Genomic DNA, 6,133 nt, shown 5'->3' with positions numbered 1-6,133 from the left:
CTTGTCAGGGGAGCTGGGGAACATGCAACCCAAATACTCTTCTAAACTGAATTTACAAAATCAGAATAGTGCCTCTAACAGTGGGATTTTGATTGCTTGGTACAGTAATCCTTTCAGCTAGACTTTTCTTTGCCTCAAATAAAAAGTGTTCTTATGAAAAAAAAAAAAATCTACCAGTAAAACAAACAGAACAGCAAAGCAAAAGTAAAGATGTTTTTTCTTTGCTTTAAATAAGATCCTTGGGGAAAAGTATATGCAATTACTGGTCTAAATTAGGAGGAGTTGTGGTTTTAGTTAAAAACACTTACATAATCTAAAAAACCACAATTTAAGAAATAGCACTCCATCGGCGCTGTGCTGTGCTTAGTTTCTCAGTCCTGTCCGACTCTCTGTAACCCCATGGGCTGTAGCCCACCAGGCGCCTCTGACCATAGGGGTTTTTCAGGCAAGAATACTAGAGTGGGTTGCCATGCTTTCTCCAGCGGATCTTTCTAATCCAGGGATTGAACCCAGGTCTCCCACATTGCAGGCAGATTCTTTACTGTCTGAGCCACCAGGGGTAATTTTATATAAATATAAAGCAAGAGAGGAGCAAATGTGGTGAAATATTAATATTAATACTTAGAAATTTTTTGTGAAAAGCAAAATTCTCTGTATTATTTTTGCAAGTCTTTTCAATATCTCAAACAATTAAAAGAAAAAAAAAAGATCACATCCTGTAGAACCTTGTAGAAGGAAAAGAAAATCAGCTCCAGAAGATGCTACTCTGGACTGGACTTCTCAGAAGTTTTTTTTTTTTTTTTCCCTTAGTGTCATAAAAGCAGGGACTAAAAAATCTAAAAAGTACAGAATAATTTGGATCTCAACTGGATGAGACCCATGAAAGTCTTCAAATATGTGAATTATCAGGTATGGTACAAAATAAATATTTTTATTTTTTCTCAATTTAAAAATGTAATTTTTGTTTCTGTTTTTATTTTAAATTATACTTAAAATCTATTAGGCTAGGCTTGGGTTCTCTGGTTGTTTCAGAAGCATTATTGTCTAAATCAAAGATTTAAGTTACCTTCTTGACCTCTTCTAGCCATTTAAATTCCCTTTAAATGTCTCTCTGTTGTTATAACAATTAAATAACTCATTATTAATTCATAAATAAGATAAAACATTGTATCCAATTATATTGAAGGACACTTTTATACTGTAGAAGCATGTTTTTGATATATAATTTAGTGAAAAAAATCTTTTGCTGCTTGATCTTATAAACATATTTATTTAATGAATACTATGTAATGAAAAAATTCTGAAAGAAACTTTACCAAAGGTTAGTAATAGTTACCTATAGAAGAATATAAATATTCCAATTATTTTTTGGCTAATGAGAATCTTCTAATTTTATGTAATAAAAATGTATTCCAGCATAATTAACTTTAGAAGAAAAAGGAGGTACCCATCTTTTCTGTCTCTGGTTAACTCTGAAACATTCATTTTTTTATTCAATTACTTTATTTTTTGTTAAGAATGACATACTGATGAAACAATCAATTTAAAAAGAGCAAATGACTCAATTTTCTTTTTTCAATTGATATCAAATAAAGAAAATTTGAGTATCATAAGACCTAATCTGTCTTTTGTTTCTCTAGATTTAAAAAAATAAATCATAATTCTGTGTGTTAAATGAAAGCAGTTTTTAGAGCATTTCAACTTTATAGATATATATTACATTATTAATTTACTTTTTAAAATATGTTTTCACATACCCAGAGAATGGAAACTACGTTTCTACTTTTTTACTCCTGTATATTTTGTGTATGTTGTTAATAACATATGGGTGATTTTCACCGATACAGTGTACATTATATGAATTCAGCATGTGAGTAACCCTCTGGAATAAAATCTGAATTTCCCTCCCCCTTTATTATTTGTAGATATAAAATATGCATATTCAATAAAGCAAATGATTTTAACCATATGAACTTTTACTTGGGCTTACCAGGTAGCACCAGTGGTAAAGAACCTGCCTACCAATGCGGGAGAAGTATGAGACATGGGTTCTATCCCTGGGTCGGGAAGATCCCCTGGAGGAGGGCATGGCAACCCACTCTGGTATTCTTGCCTGGAAAATCCCATGGACAGAGGAGCCTAGTAGTCTACGATCCATAGGGTCGCAGAGTCGAACACGACTGAAGTGACTTAGCAAGCATGCACAATTAATTACCATCTCCCTATCTCTATCTTCCTGGCTTTTTCTTTCCTTCTTCAGTTTAAAAACCTCATACTCCTTGCAAGTCATCAGTATTTGATTCACACTTTTTGGAAACAATCATGTTCATCATATGTACAGCCTAGTTATTGAACTTCATGTATATCCAGTCATTAATGATTAAACTGAATTTTTTCTGTAGCATAATAAGAAATATGTTTTTGATCTCTATCTCTGATTCCTGACATAGAACTGCTAAAATCCTTGGAATTTCCTGACTGTTAGTGGTGAGAGGAGAATCTTTTGTTACTCATAATGAGTCCCTTTCTATCAAACCTGAGTTTTTGATAGTGTGGTGACTCTTGGAGGATGTGGGTTGGTTGCCACCAGAAAAAACTAAGTGATTAAGAGAGTTAGAACTTTCAGCCCCACTCCCTGATCATTGGGGAGGGGAGAGGAACAAGGGTGAGTTAATCACCAATGGTCAGTGATCTCGTTAATCATGCCTATTTAATGGAATCTCTACAAAAACCTTAAACAAAGGAGTTCCAAGAAATTCAGGTTTGGTGAATATGTCTTGGTGCTAGAAGGATGGCATCCCTGGAGACAGCATAGAAACATTTCATTCCTTAGAAGGCATGTAGACACGCCTCATCTTGTCTTGGCTGTCTTCCACAGGCTGTTTCTGAGTTATTACTATATCCTTTAAAATGCTGTTGTGCTGAGCTCCGTCATTCAGTTGTGTCCAACCCTTTGCAACCCCATGGACTGTAGCGTGCCAAGCAAAGTACTTTTCTGAGTTCTGTGAAGCATTCTAGAAAATTATTGAATGTTAGGAGAGGGATTGTGACAACCTCCGTAATGAAACCAGTTGGCCAGAAGTGTAGCAGTTCTAGACTTGAGAAGTGGGGACACTCCTGTGGGACTTAGCCCTTAACCTGTGGTATCTGTGCTAATTCTGGGTAGTTAGTGTCAGATGCGGAGAAGGCAATGGCACCCCACTCCAGTACTCTTGCCTAGAAAATCCCATGGATGGAGGAGCCTGGTAGGCTGCAGTCCATGTGGTTGCGAAGAGTCAGACACGACTGAGCAACTGCCCTTTCACTTTTCACTTTCATACATTGGAGAAGGAAATGGCAACCCACTCCAGTGTTCTTGCCTGGAGAATCCCAGGGACCGGGGAACTTGGTGGGCTGCCGTCTCTGGGGTCTCACAGAGACGGACACGACTGAAGCGACTTAGCAGCAGCAGCAGCAGTGTCAGATGCATGAGTATAGAAAGAGTTCTTCCCTTTCACCTCTCATAGCTGGAGAGAGAGAACAGTTCTAATACACAGTTCTTAAAATTTCACCTACTCTTTTATACTACTTTGATTCATGCTGGGTTTGACCTTCTTTGATTTGTTCATAAGTTGAACATTTCATTGTCCAAAAAGCTAAACTATAAGTTCCTGTTAAATGCTTGACAGATTCTTCATTTGATTAAAGGAAAGGTGCATTAGAAACCTTGAAACCTCTCCAAGAGGAAGGGGACATATGTATACCGATGGCTGATTCATGTTGCTGTTTGGCAGAAACTAACAGAATTCTGTAAAGCAATTATCCTTCACTAAGAAATAAATTAATTTTTAAAAGAAAAGGAAAAAAAAAACCTTGAAATAACTGATATACTATAAAGTCTTATTCTTCACATACCCCACCAGGGAAGAACTAGAATCAAGAAAACACAAGCTATCAATATGTTTTCCCAAATAAATGAAACTACATAATAGTTTTAATGGTACCACAAAGAATAATTGGGATGTAGTAACATATTACAATTTGAACTTTTATGGACTTTCTCCCAGCATACAGCAACAGAGGTTTTTCTTCACGATATTCAAATGTGCTTCCTTTTAATTTTGTTTTTTAACTCTGAACACTGATTGTGATACTGCAGACAATATTTTGATAGCATTTATGCTATTCAAACTATTTTACCTTTAATATATAAATCTATAATCTGTCACTCTTCCTATACAAAGCCTGAAAAAATTTCATTCCTTTGATTTCAAAAGCCTAGCAGCCTTATGTCTTATTTATACAGTATTGACAGAGGCCATTCCCTTCCTGGAACCATGGACATCTTCTGTAAATTATCAGAAGCACAGGGTGTGTAATGAGTTATGCTGAGAATGGGGAAGTTTAACAGGAAACTAAGAAAGTCAGGTTGAGCATTTATAGTAGAAGATACACTTTTTAAAGCTGTATATGTAATTAATATATTTTCTCTTGACTTTTCACTTTCACTGCTTTATTTATTGCATTTTGTGTTTTGTAATCAAATGATGAATTGCAAGATTCTAGTCTTGACAAAATTTTCAAGACCTTCTCTTTTCATTTTGTTTTAAATGTCTGTTATAAATGTGAGCAGTCAAGAGAGGCCAGAATTTTATAATTTCATTTTTAATCCCTACTAAAACATATACTTGCAAAGTTATTTTGGTAAAATTTCTTGATATTTCTTAGTCAGATTCTTCATCTATAAAATAGTTTACAGTCATTTCAAGGAGGGTTAAAAATGTTGGTTGAGAAAATACCAAGTTTAGTGTAAGTGCTCACTATGACTCAAATGCTTAATTGACTTCCTCTAGATGGATTTGGGACTTCCCTGGTGGCTCAGACAGTAAAGCATCTGCCTACAATGCGGGAGACCTGGGTTCAATCCCTGGGTTGGGAAGATCTCCTGGAGAAGGAAATGGCAACCCACTCCAGTATTCTTGCCTGGAAAATCCCATGGACGAAGAAGCCTGGTGGGCTATAGTCCATGAGGTCACAAAGAGTCGGGCATGACTGAGAGACTTCACTTTCACTTTCAGATGGATTTATTTAGGTTAATCAGGTTTTTTAAGACATTGGAAAGATTGATTTCTATTTTATCAATTATACAAATTAGTTGTCCATTCATCAGCATTGGGAGGTCTTAGTCCCTGAGGCCCACCACTCCCCTGCCTGACTTAATTGAACCAAAATTTTAGTTCAACCAGAGTGTAAGTTTTGCCCTTCAAATGGTGAAATCTGCAAGGCTAACAACTGTGTCTTGTTTACTACTGCTATTCTGAGGTCCATCTATAGAGAGTGTGTGTGTGTGTGTGTTCGAGTGTGTGCGCTCAGTTGCTCAGTCATGTCTGACTCTTTGCAACCCTTTGGACTGTAGCCCACCAGGCTCCTCTGTCCTTGGGATTCTCCATGCAAGAATACTGGAATGGGTTGCCCTTTCCTCCTCCAGGGGATCTTCCTGACCCAGTGATCAACCGCATATTCTGTACTGCAGGAGGATTCTTTACAGCTGAGCCACTGGGAAAGCCTGTTCTATAGGGTTGAACAAAGCTGAAACTCTAAGCAATCTTTATTGAATGAAATCACTAAATGGTTTATGGTTACTTCCCTAAGCCAGTCTCTGTGTCCCTCTCTTGGTCTCTTTCTCATTCACTCACTTCCCTATCTCCCTCCCCATTCAAATTAGGCATTCCTCATAAATACTTGGTAGTGGCACATACCAGATCTCTATTAGTATATAATCTTAGAGCATCAATTGAACTTTTTGAGTTTTGCTGGGTTAAGCCCATTTGCAATGTTGAGCACATACATGGTAGACTTTCAAAACGTAGCTATGGAGTAAATGGAAAAGTAAATTAAAAAATAACCCACTGGTTACTAGAATTTTGGAATTAGACGTGAAACAATCATGTAACAAATTTGCCAATAACTAGAGATAGGAGTGGAGAAGACAATGGCACCCCACTCCAGTACTTTTGCCTGGAAAATCCCATGGACAGAGGAGCCTGGTAGGCTGCAGTCTTTGGGGTCACTAGGAGTCAGACACAACTGAGCGACTTCCCTTTCACTTTTCACTTTCATGCATTAGAGAAGGAAATGGCAACCCACTCCAGTA

Source organism: Bison bison, unplaced genomic scaffold (genome assembly GCF_000754665.1).
Source record: "Bison bison bison isolate TAMUID 2011002044 unplaced genomic scaffold, Bison_UMD1.0 scf7180017864330, whole genome shotgun sequence".
Lineage (NCBI taxonomy): Eukaryota > Metazoa > Chordata > Mammalia > Artiodactyla > Bovidae > Bison > Bison bison.
The sequence above is the reverse complement of the archived record's forward strand: the minus strand, read 5'-3'. Positions refer to the sequence as shown.